This window comes from Mycteria americana, chromosome 9 (genome assembly GCF_035582795.1).
Source record: "Mycteria americana isolate JAX WOST 10 ecotype Jacksonville Zoo and Gardens chromosome 9, USCA_MyAme_1.0, whole genome shotgun sequence".
Taxonomy (NCBI): domain Eukaryota; kingdom Metazoa; phylum Chordata; class Aves; order Ciconiiformes; family Ciconiidae; genus Mycteria; species Mycteria americana.
The window spans coordinates 29418550-29432371 of NC_134373.1; positions in this window are offsets into that span (position 1 = coordinate 29418550).

Consider the following 13822-nt stretch of genomic DNA (forward strand, 5'->3'; position numbering starts at 1 on the left):
GGCCTCTCTTCCTAATAGGTCTTTTTGCCCAACTCATGCCTTGCTTCTTTCACTGTTTAGGATTCTGTTCAGGATAAAGTCCTTTGGAAAGGGCATGTTTCATGGATTTATAGAATTTCAGCCCATATGTCCAAACTCAAGAAATTAGCATTAGCTACCTAAGTGAGGCAATCTGGAACTTAGCATGCTGTCTTCATAAACACTGAGAGCTGGGCACCTCCATGGTGCAACCTGATCCAAACTGTTTTTTGGAACCACCTGTTCCAATTGCCTACAAGAAGCATCCATGAGGGCTAACCTGTGTGCCTCAGACTCCTAAGTTTATAGAGGAAAAATCTATGGCACAAGGATTATGTGAGTTGGCCAAAATATTACACATAAGAAGAGGGTTTGGTTTTGCTTGTTTCTGTCGATTAGCCCATGCCCTTTCTGCTCTTCCTTATGAAAATGTGAGGAAATACTTTGCCTGTGGTTTATTCCTTGACTTTTCCCTCTTCTACTGCATAGCTCTAGATGAGAGACGATAGTTTAATTGCAACTCCTTGCACAGAAATGGCATTTATTTCAATGTTTCTAGACAGACAATAATGGCTTTGAAGGAATGTTTCACTTCAGCTGTTAAAAAAGATACAGGAAAGGAGATTGCAACTGAATGGTATGAGAAAGTATTCTACAGTAATGCTACAATCTGAAATATTGCTGAATAAAAATCAATAATGAAATGCTACAAATGCTACCAAGACCATGAACTGAAGAAGAAAAAAAAAAAAAAAAAAAAGAGGGAGCCTGGGAAAAATAAAATACATGTTAGAAAATACATTTTAAATTAACTTTCTCAGGGAAAGAGTATCATTTTTGTACTAATGAAACCAAGTTTATCAGGTTGCTGTGGGAATCAATTGTATAACAGCCATAATAAAGAGCCTGATAAAGACCTGAATAAATATCTGAATTAACACTATTGTTTCTTTCTGGATAGAAGGCAATAGACAATTCAATTTTACAATTTGTCCATCAAGACTTCTGTAGCCAGAACTCTATAATTCTATGCTATTTTTCCCTCTTGCAAATGTAAAATCCTTTAGAAATGTTTCAGTGCTGAAAGGCTTAGACAGTCATGGATTTGTTTAGCCCCAGTTTTTCCTTTCAACCTGATTTTAAAACTAGAAGTCAAATGGAGATATTTGCAAGTACACAACTGGCGTGAGTGTTGCACACCTTTTTTCTATTCTTGAAGTAGTCAGAGCACTATGGTTTTTTTAATAGGAAACATGCCAAACTTGTATCTTCCACTTTTGGCACAGAGCTACCCTGCCAAATTGAAAAGGACCAAAGATCACTGGTTGGTATGATTGGCTTTTACTTTTAGAAAATCACTGCTTGGGGTTTGAGCTAAGAAGTTTAGGGGACTGAATTCTCCTCTCAATTATACCAATGCAATTGCACTGAGCTCCTTGGAACTGAAGGGACAACAGAGTCTGATATAGTTATTCTTACTCAAAAGCTGATCATTTTCACAGCAGAACTTGCTTATTGTTCTGGATACAAGGCAGATTGCATTCAAAAAGCTACATGAGCCTTCCATATAGTATTAGGAGTTGTTTTTTTTCCTTAAACAGTGTGATGGAGGTCAAACTACAGAAGCAGAGAGAGAACATAATTGAGCGAGTAGTGGGACTTTTGGCATAGCCTAAGCACACTCTTATTACCTGCCCTACAACCTTACTTCAGCAGCCTACAAAGGAGCAGTGTCCAAGAGACAGAGCTTGTTGCAAACTAAGGATGAAATGTTACACACACTCTCTAATGTGATATAAAATAGATTCACGTCATAGAGGAACCAGTGTAAAAGTTGGTATTGCCAGACATGGCAACTCCTCTAAGGGGCATTTAGGAAAACTGTCATAGCTAATAGCTTTTACTATTTTCAACGTCTAATAATGTACCTCCTAAAACAGGCAGAAGATACATGGCACCTCCTTACAATGACCTTATAAACAAATGTTCAGTAACACATAATGAGAAAGTAATGAGATGGGACTGAACAGAGAAGAAAGGAAAGGTGAAATATTAATAAGATTATGTATAACTACCCAACAAAAGCTCCTACATGGGCTGATGGGCTGAAAAGGGTATTTTCAGGGGAGGAGTTAACTGCATATATTTCTGCATTCTGTTTAGTGTAAATAACCAGCCAGCACTTTGCTGAATTTTAGTCATTCTTGTTATTTATAAGCTGCAGCTGAAACAATGTCTAAAACATTGTTGGTGTGTTTGTGTTTGTGGGGTTCTTTTCTTCTCTTAGTCCTTCAATATTCTCAATGATGCAATTAGTTTTTTACTGTTGGGGTTTCACTTTATATTTTATTCATAGTAAATGTATATTCATAAATACACATGCATGCACACACAGAAGGAGAAAATCCTTTTACCAAGACATTAATGACTTCTGTTTGCAAAAGATAATTTTGCTAGAGCCTTGGTACCTTCTCAAATCTTAGCAGGTGGACCTTAATAGTTGACTGTAAAACCTGTTATTGTATAAAATTTCTATTACCATCAGTGTAGAAAAAGGTTTCAGTGAAACAAAACTGGTTAGGATGATAAGTGTATGGTTAGCTGTAATACGATTCCATTAAATCTCATTGCATTGTTTCTATATCGATGCCATTCCATTAGCTTACACTGCGTGTGCACCTCTTGTGGAAGGAATGATGACAGTATATATAACCTTGGGAGGAAAAGCCTGTGCTTTTTTGATGACAAACCATGAAAAGAAACAACCCTGGGCTTTATTGCCAGAAATGGGAGAAGAAGGATTTGTTGTACTATGCTCCCCCGCCCTCCCAACAACTAATGAGGAAGCTTAAAAGGCAGAAAATCTCTCTTGTTAATTGCAATGTTGGTAATAAGAAGTGCATCACAATAAGGATCCTTTCTCCTCCTACCAATCTAATTATGAAAAGTTCAAGAAATCATCTGAATGTGCAAAATTCACAACATAAATTAGAGAAGCAGCTTAGAGCTATAGAAATGCAATAACATATTCCTCCTGGCTAGGACAGTCATGTTTTGCTTACATGAAATGGAGCCTCAACTTCCAGAGCTGCTAACAACATATAAAATGTATTTTTTTTCCCACGCATTAATATGCAGGTTAACTACCCTGTCAAACATGTTAATTCTGCCAAACATGTTAATCATGCTTGCATTTTTAGTCCTGGAATTATTCTCAATTATATCAATTTTATACTCCCAGTTGATGCAGGCAAAACTTTGAAGGTCCAGTTTTACATTTGGATATCTCCTAGCTTAATTAGTGTACAGGGTGAAGTAAATATAAAAAAAATTTATTTAGCAGTATGAGTGCCACAATTAACCTGGAAACAGATTCTCAAAACAGTCTCATCACTACTAATGGTAAATGAGGACTAAAGGTGGCCTAATAATGGCTAACTTAGTGCCAGTTCTGAGAAGCTTGGAATACTACCAGAAAAATTCTTAGGTTGACCCAGGATGAAGAAAAACATTTTTCTGCCAAAAATAAAAATAAAAGAAAAAAATAATGACTTTTCCAAGAAGGCCAAGTGACTTTCTGACCCAAAATAAAAGATTTTGTCTTATGTTCAGAACATTTTCATTTTTTTAATTTAAAAGTAATTATACACAGGAAAATTTAGAAGTCACTATTTTAGTTCATTTTAATGTTTTAAAAATTGAAATTTGTCATTTATTTTGAAATAGAAAAGTTCCACGTTTCAGAACCAGATAACCCTATCTAATGAATTTGAACATCACTATTCAGTCAGTCCACACTAACCTGTATTTTGGTTAGTTAACTATTTAACTTAAAACTTCACCAGCTATACCTTGCATCTGGCAAACCAATCTAACAAAGGTAAAAACCAAAAAGACACTTTTCACAACACAGTAGATCTAATAGAAATCTTTGTTAAAGTACGTAACTTAGTGAAAAACATATTCAGAGTGTGATCTTGCTGAGACACACACTTGAGAAATAGTGGAAAGTATACATAGACAGACTCCTCTGAAGTAACCAGACATAATGTTAAATCTAACACTCAGAACTACTTCTCCTCAGCAAAGTCAAATACAGACGTTGACACTGTATTTCAGTTTCGTATTTAGGGGGGATCTTGTTTATTTTTCCTGGGAGAAGGGCGCACCAACCCAAATAAGTATTAAAAATTATATGCATCTCCCACCAAACTCTCAAATTCAAGAAGAGAACAGGACTTGTGATTTTTCAGAACCAGCTCCCCTCAAATAATCTTTGTTGTCTACTTGGAGAGTTTGCTCAGGCAAAATTGGAGAACTTTACATGTTCGTCTGAGATTTCCAGATGACTGTAGGTCTGGGAATTCTTGACAAACCCTTCATGTGCAAATCAAACCAGAGACTCACTGCATATTTCCCATTGTACATTTCATTTTTTATGACCTCTTCCAGCAGAGGTTAAGGTTTGTAAAAGTTCAATCTTTGTTTGAGAGCAATACTTGTTGCACACTTTAATAACTTCATAAATGAAGCTGCCTCTTAAGGTAGGACTTCTGGTTTTCTCTATTTGAGGAATAAGCATAACATTAGAGGGAGCAGAAAATATCCCAAAATCAAACTGCTGTTTTCTCTTTCCTCTCCTCTCCCACCTTTCTTTACTAGAAGCAAACACATTTAGCATCAAGCTAGTATTACAGGAACATGAGTGAAAAGGCTCTGTGCTTTCACAGTAAAGTGGGAAAAAAAAGCTATCTCAGTTTACAAATGATACTGCAGGGGTCACAGAAGTTTGACAATAAAGTCACAAAGAGCTAAGAAAATCTAGACTTCACAATTTCAGCTCTTCTGGAAACTGAGAGTGGGTCTTGTGGAACTTCATTAGGATGCCAGCTACCAAACCGTGGGAACACTACAGTGGCTTCATTCAAACATAAATTTAGCTCCACATTTGAATCATAGAATCACAGAATTGCACAGGCTGGAAAAGACCTTTAAGATCATTGAGTCCAACCATAAACCTAACACTACCAATACCATCACTTTACCATGTCCATAAGCACCTCATCCAAACGTCTTTTAAATACTTCCAGGGATGGCGACTCAACCACTTCCCTGGGCAGCCTGTTCCAATGCTTGATAACCCTTTCAGTGAAGTAAAATTTCCTAATACCCAGTCTAAACCTCCCCTGGCGCAACTTGAGGCCATTTCCTCTTGTCCTATCACTTATTACCTGGGAGAAGAGACCGACCCCCACCTCTCTACAACCTCCTTTCAGGTAGTTGTAGAGAGCGATAAGGTCTCCCCTCAGCCTCCTTTTCTCCAGGCTAAACAACCCCGGTTCCCTCAGCCGCTCCTCATCAGACTTCTGCTCCAGACCCTTCCCCAGCTTCATTGCCCTTCTCTGGACACGCTCCAGCACCTCAATGTCTCTCTTGTAGTGAGGGGCCCAAAACTGAACACAGTATTCAAGGTGCAGCCTCACTAGCGCCAAGTACAGGGGCACGATCACTTCCCTACTCCTGCTGGCCACACTATTTTTGATACAAGCCAGGATGCCATTGGCTTTCTTGGCCGCCTGGGCACACTGCTGGCCCATATTCAGGCGGCTGTCAACCAACACCCCCAGGTCTTTTTCTGCCAGGCAGCTTTCCAGCCACTCTTCCCCAAGCCTGTAGCGTTGCATGGGGTTGTTGTGGCCCAAGTGCAGGACCTTGCACTTGGCCTTGTTAAACCTCACACAATTGACCTTGGCCCATCGATCCAGCCTGTCCAGGTCCCTCTGTAGAGCCTTCCTACCCTCAAGCAGATCAACACTCCCACACAACTTGGTGTCATCTGCAAACTTACTGAGGGTGCACTCGATCCCTTCGTCCAGATCATTGATAAAGATATTAAACAGAACTGGCCCCAACACAGAGCCCTGGGGGACATCGCTTGTGACTGGCTGCCAACTGGAGTAAACTCCACTCACCACCACTCTTTGGGCCCGGCCGTCCAGCCAGTTCTTTACCCAGCGAAGAGTACACCCGTCCAAGCCATGAGCAGCCAGTTTCTCCAGGAGAATGCTGTGGGAAACCGTGTCAAAGGCTTTACTGAAGTCTACATAGACAACATCCACAGCCTTCCCCTCATCCACTAGGCGGGTCACCTTGTCATAGAAGGAGATCAGGTTGGTCAAGCAGGACCTGCCTTTCCTGAACCCATGCTGGCTGGGCTTGATCCCTTGGTTATCCTCTACATGTCGTGTGATGGCACTCAGGATGATCTGCTCCGTCAGCTTTCCCAGTACCGAGGTCAGGCTGACAGGCCTGTAGTTCCCCGAGTCTTCCTTCCGGCCCTTCTTGTAGATGGGAAAATCTTGAAATCAAACAGGCCAAGGAAAAAATTCTTAAAATATTCAATCTCAGCGTAGAGAGGGAGCCCAGCTTTGAGATAACCCAGGCTTGAAAACGAAAAAGAAAATAATCACTCACTAGAGTGGTAATATTAAGCTCTTCAGAGACAGACTTATTGAGCCTACATGCAGTGCCACGTTGATACGTCTCTTTTGCTGCAGGAACCCAAATTAATATCTCCGCATGATGTTGTATCATCCAAGATATATCAGCTTATTTGGAGCTACCTCAGGGATCTCTGATCTGCTTTGCTGCTATGATTTGCATCACACAAATGTACCTCATGAGCTGGCTGACAGAAGAATGTTGTGCTGGAAAAATCAGATCTGACAGAGACAAAAGCTGAGATGTTCATTTATCTCATGGGGTCTCGAGGATGCTTGCCCGCATCCTCATGTCCCCAGGCTGCCCATTTTCCTGTATGAGTTGTGAGGCTCCCTGTACTTTTAGATCCCAGTGACTTGTAGGTGGCCTTAGCCACTGTTTATTCCTGAAGGATTCTTGACATCTCAGTTGCAGGCTTGAGAGGTACAAGGCTTCTTTGACTCTTTGGAAACCCAGACCGACTCTGCATGAGCTGAGTAGCTCTGCAGACAGATAACTCTCCATGCCACTTGGACTGCCACATTTCCCAGATTATTGACTTTCATAGCTGACTGTTCCTGAGCCTGCTGCAAAATCAGGGGTCTAGGCAGGATAGAGAATAACCTCCCAAAATGATTTTTAAAAGATTTGCTCCTGCATATCACAGTTTTCAAATTTGTACTCTGTCCCTGATTTAGGTACCTTTTTGGTTTCGGGTTTCTGTGTTTTGTTTTGTTTTTTCACAAGTTTGGCATTTTCATTTAAAGGAGCCAGTATAATCCCTCTTCTTCTCAATTTTATGCACCACTTTCTCCTTGTTTCATGTCACCAGCTCAGACTTGTTTTGAGCCAAAGTATCCTCCTGGGCTGAATCAGAGATAATAAATCAGTGCTTTTCTTCTGGACTTATGCTTCCATACAGTGAGAGCAAAAGAGGTATAACATATTCAAGACAATTGTGTTTCTCTCTCAGCACTGTGTTTTTCTCTCGGTACTTATTATAGAAGTGTAAACAACAATTACAAGTCAGGCCACATTCTTCCCTAAGTATAAAACCCTTGGATGGCTTTCCGCATATTTTAATTTATCATCTTCATGAAGGAACACAGAGTATGGAAATGTGCTCAGTTTTATTAGAAGTACTGGTCTGTATTGGGATTGTATCTTGCATTAATTCTGCACCTTTGCAGAATTACTTGTAAAGATGAGGAAACTTTGGATACATCATCAGAACTTCTGAAAATGTTCTAATCATAGCTATAAAACAGAGAAAGGTGGAATGGAAAGGATTTAAAGAGTACCTCTGAAGTAATCAAACCACCTTGAGAGACAAAGTTATTGAAATGCTTCAAAAGATTGCGCAACAATGATTTTGCTTTATTTTATTGCAGAATAGCTGTTTAGGTCTAATTGTCATAAATATTTCCCTTCCTAAGACCTGTGGACTTGGGAATGATGCTTAACATATACTTCTGAGGTTCTGAGTTTTATATGTCTCTCTGATAGACTATACAGCCTTGAGGTCGTATTAGTTATCTAGCATGATATTAGCTAGATTAGATGGAAGTGGAAGTAGAAGGACACCTCAAAACTGGTAAAAGTAAAAAAAATTCTCTGGGATACTAATCCCAGATCAAGCAGAGAGCCTGGCTCAGCAAAGCAGATGTCACTGGCAATTTGCTTATGTTCAACCCTCTAAGAAAGAAGCCTGAAAAGAGGCAGTGAAATGGAAAAAAAAAAACAAACCAGAAAAGAACAACTCCCCATTTCTGAAACATTCTGAAATTGCATTCTGTCTTACAGACAAAAACAGGCCCTATTTTCCACTTGGCTAGAAGCAGTGGCTCTAAAAATGCTATGTGATCAGACCAAGAATGGATTTTTTATAAGAAAAGATTGAGTGATAACAAATACTTTTCATTAGTTTTTTTAGGAAATCAAGGAACCTTTTCAGCAAAAAGATTCCATTGTTCAAAAAGGTACATGCAACAATTTCGTTAGTTTGTTGTATTTGAGGAGACTGAAATATGGTCATGTTTACAAAACCCAAAAATTTTCTTACAATTTTGAAATATAATATCAATAGGTTTTTTTAAGTTTACTGATGTAGACAATACAGAAACATTCACATTAAAACATGAATCATTGAATCCTATGACAGAAACAATTTTAAAATTTTTAGCAGGAGACTATTTCCCTATGCTTATACCTACCACATCCTTTTTACAAGCGTCACTGTTTAAAAAAGTGATTTAAATTTCTATATTCAATTGTTTTATCTCTGCAGCTCTATGGAAATGTTGCTATAACACTGGAAACCATGACAACTGATTCTGGTTTCTGATTTCATTACAAGGTTATACCTTACCTAGGCTCATGAACCGTTCACAACTAAATCTTTCAAAAATATGTGGTTTGATAGAACAATACTGCTTCATTTGATCATTGATTAAAGAAGTCACCATTACATTATTACTCAAGTCATGTGGCTGTGCTTTTTTAATTGTTGCCCAATAGTTCCACTACTTTTTGAAAAAAGGCCAAGCAGGAAAACCTCCAGATACAAAATACCCTCAAGAAATAAATTGTGTGGACTTCTGGCCTTAATACACACCAGTATCTAAACCCGGGCCAAGTTTGTCACATAAACATATTGCTTTGAAGAGGCACACTTTCTCAATTCACTGGTTTTAATATGCATTTCCAACCTCCTCTAAGTCACCAGCACTTGGTAGTGAGGAGGAGGGGTCTGAAGTTCCTGCCATTCTTTAGCATGGACCTATTTTACTTGTTGCTAAGTCTTCATAAAATATCAGTATTACCACATGCTGGGGAAGTGCACTAAACATCAAGCTGCTACCTGGACCAGTATCTCCTTTCCTTTTCATTGTGCTTTTGAGAATGGTATGCCCTAACAATTCACAGTTTAGGACTGTTAATCCTGACAATTTAAGAGTTCCCTACAGCTCAGAACACGTCCAAAACAGAGGCAGAATTTAAAGTATCGTATTAACTGGGTTAAGCAATTCTCCTCTCGTTATGTTGGTATATGTGATTACAGTCTTTCACTTCTGAATTACATCCTTTTGGTCTGAATAGGAAGAAGCCTAAAAAAGTGATCTGGAATAGGTGACTTCCACAAGTCCCTAGTCTGAGGCACAGGCAGAATCACTTGCAGAAGAGACACTTTTTACTAATTCACTAATAAATGCTGCCTGCCATAATTTACTGTATCAATTATTATGTTAGTGTTTTAGCAGCAGAACAGAAATTAAAGAATTGTTATTAAACTGAGAAGAACCAAATCCCAGCAGAATAAACTTTAGAATTACTTTGACTGCATGCTGACGATCTGTTCTCTCCTGAATCCTTTGTGACTGATGGTTACTAGAAGCAAAATTTGATAGCAGATGACCACTGACCTTGATCAGTCATGACCAATACAGCACTTCTTTATTTTTGGCTGGGAAGAAGCTGCAGTTACCAAGGAGCTTCTGATGTTCCCAGACTGTCTAAGCCAAAGTTTTTCAGTCAGAATCACAAAATGTTATTATTAACCTTCATTTTCAGAAAGGAATGTTTGTTCCAAAAATAATATTGAAGATTGCAAGATTGATGCATACATAAATATTTGCATTCTGACATGTGATTTGAGAAAAGACCAAAAAGGTTTAGTCAGAACAGAACTATTCTTTTTATCACAGTGCAGAATTTAAAATAGCTTCATCTCTGTTGCTCAATGACTGATATATTTTATCAGCTCTCATCTCTGGCTATGTTTCTTCCCTTCCTATTTTTCTTTCAACTTTGATCTTACTCTCATTTCTACTATTCACAAACTTTGTTTTCAGCACTGGAGATTGCTACTTGTCTTTTTTTAAATCTTCTTCCAACTCACTTTCAGCTAATAGCAGTTTTGCAGCTGTCATTTGCTTCATCAGGAGAAAGCAGGTGAACTTGAAGTTCACCTACATTCTAGTGCTTGGGAGTTACAGAGTTTATATCTCTGCCAAATACTGGCTGAGTGAACTTGGGAAGTAGATTAAGATCAACTCACTGAAAGCAGTCCATTGATTTGGCTCACCAATTTGAGACATGTCACATTTAATTTTAAGATTTTAACAGTGTAAGTGCACTGGTATCTCCAACTGAACTCAGTGGGGAATGCATGTGTTCAGTAACTCCATCAGTTATTATTATAATATATTTCTATTGTTTGTTTCTTCTTGAGATAATGAGCAGCTGCTGCCTGTGAATCGATATAGGCTCTATGCACGAGTCAGAAACCAACATACGTCACTGCCAAACTATTATATGCAATCCAGCACAACCTAGTGCAAAGGTAGCTTGTAAGTATTCTTGAGGAGTCTCAACTCCTGAAAGAAGTACAGACAACTGCCAGCTTCTGAAGGATACCAGTAAATTACCTCAGCAAATAGAAAGTGGAAGGACCTTGATTATACATAAATATATATATTTTAGTATCATAGACTTGGTTCATGTATCTGAGTCTTGTGGAAAGATAGGGCAAGAAAAGAAGTTTCTTGTCTGTATTTCACTTACTCTTCCTTAGGATAGAGCCAGACACCTCATCCTTTGCCACGGATTTCCAAGTAAGGTTGGGCTTGTTTGTTGTCTGTGATCTTGGTATGGCAGTGAGGAAGCTCTCCTACAGGTCTCTACCACCACATGCCCTAAAAAGGCAAATGTTATAGCGAAATTAATTAGTACCTTCCCAGAAATACAAACAGTAGGGTGAAATCCTGCATCTACTGTAACCAAAGTTTTGATACTGACTTTAATAGCATCAGGGCTCCTCCCAGATTCTTTATAACCTTTATCTTTACAGGTTAGGGATTCAGCCTGTCCACCAGAACCCAAAAGTACATACAAGAAGAGGTGAGAAAGAGTATGATACTGCCCCTCAGATAAATACATTTAGGCAGGAAGGCAAGTACTGTGTTGCTGATCTTGAAAGGCTTTTGGAAATAGCTTTCAGGCGTGCACCTGTTTCTGTTATGTTACTACATGCACTCCATAATGGATTTATGTGTTTAAAAGCAACATATTAGCCTTGCATTTAAAAATAAGCACATTTTTATTCTTTGTCTAGACAGTGGTTCCAAAAAGCCCATGCTATTTTCAGTCATTCAGAGGTGCATTTATTATAAAATATTAATGGCAATGACTTCAACCCTGCTCTGGAGTATCAGTAGGGACAGCATCTAATTAGCAGGCCTGTTTGGGGTTCATCTATTGCCCAACATTTTACCTTAAGCTTCTTCCCTCGCTAGCTTTACCTCACTGATCCTTGTCTTTCCATCTTCTAAGGCTTTATAATTCTACCCTTTATTTTTATGGTTACCTTGAAGGTGTTTATAGACTGTAGAAGGTATTTATAGACTTTGATCATGTCCCCCCTGAGGCTGCTCTTCTCCTGGTCATATATTAGTTTAGCTCCCTGTGTGTTAGCTCATATATCTCATTTTCTTGTCTGTGCACCATTTTTGCTGCCCTTCTTTGTATTTTCTCCTGATTGTTCTATGTGCTTGCACACCGTAAGAACCAGCATAATACAGAATACGTAACACAGGAAAATTCCAGGTGTTTTTTCTTCCAGTGCTATGTAAAGCAAAACAATTACTGCATAAACCCTAAATATTGTTTTCTCTAGCACACTATTGGTTGAGAGTTTCATTCTGCAAAGCATAGTTTTAAACAGGCCCAGCTCAGCTCTGGAATCTATTTTAGTCAAATGACAGTAGCATTTTCTGGGGCTGAAACCTCTGCTTTTTTCCCATGTTTTCTGTGGCCAAGTAATTTTATTTCTGTATCTTGCACTCACAGAACTTAGAGCAGTTTTCATCTGGGTTCTCACACTGCTGTATTTCAAAACCAAGGAGGAATACGAAGGAGGAGTTTCAATTTGAACCCACACCTTTTAAATACACGTGTAGAGCACTGGCTTTTATGTTCACTAACCCTCTGCCCTATATTATCAATATTAATGGCATCTTTGCTTTTAATTTCAACGAAGTCAGGCTCTGGGACTGGGTGAAACAGGACTCGTGTGTTTTAATGACAACTGAAGTACCACTTCTTTTACTGTCCTTATTTCTGTTAGATCTTTGCCTGCCATGTTAGTATGCTTTGCAATAACACACAAATACTGTCATCGCCTTTGTATAAAGAGGTTAACTATGAATGCTTTCTTGACTATTTTCTTATATAGACTGTGCTTATATAGACTGCTTTCATCCTCAGTTAACTTTTCATACAGTTTCCCAGCTACACTTAGGATTAGTCTGAAAATCTCGCACTTCCTGCATAGAATGTTATCCCTTGAATAGTCCTGCTATTTTCATGAAGTAAAGCGCTATTCAGCTAGAGTGAAAAAAGCTGAATTAATATTGCATATTTTTTTCAATATTCTGATCAATTACAGCTGACACAAATCCTTTTATACATTTCAAATACATTTTATTTTTGCTGCAGATACTGAAAGCTTTTTTTTATTTTTTCAAGAACAAACTAATACCGGTGCTCTGACAACTTATGTGTACAAAGTGATTACATGGTGAAGAACACCATTTAGATTTCAACACTTTATGTAAATAATCCAATTACACAATTAGACAAAGCCTAGTTAACTAGGGTTAAAACACATGCAATCAAATGGTGCACTTATTAGGTAGAATTTTAGTATGTCATCTCTCTCACAAGCATAATTAGGTTGCAAAATGAATCTATATGTAAATAAGTGGAGCTCTTGTATTTGAGGATAAACAAAAATCAGAGATGAGCCATCATAACTTTAATCATCAAAATTTATCGTTTGTAGAGAGTAGGTTCATAAAGAGGTTTGAAAAGAGTCTATTTCCAGACCAGAATCTAATGAGATACTCAGTTTTTCGCTACTCTGCCTCCTCATGTGCCATGTTTAGAATGACACATTGAAGATACTTACGAATTTGCTTTGACATGATTTACAAGTCATGCCCCTTGTTTTCCTACCACTATATGTTTACACAAGTAAATTCTGATGTTCACCAGAGAACCTAACTCCAACAAATTTATTTGGCACACATTTATACAGAAATTGGCTCACGTTTACACAGAAATTGTTTTTTTTTCTTTGGGACTCACAGGGACCAGTCAAACTGAAAGTGAAGAAACCAAGGAAAGGACTCTCCCCATGTGTTTTCAGCTTGCACCACGGAAGACACAAGCCAGTTAAATAGGCTGTCAAACCCTTTAAATATTTTCTGCCTTGCAATCTACAGTCAGGAGACATGTCACAAGGATTCAAAACCCTGCGAGGCTG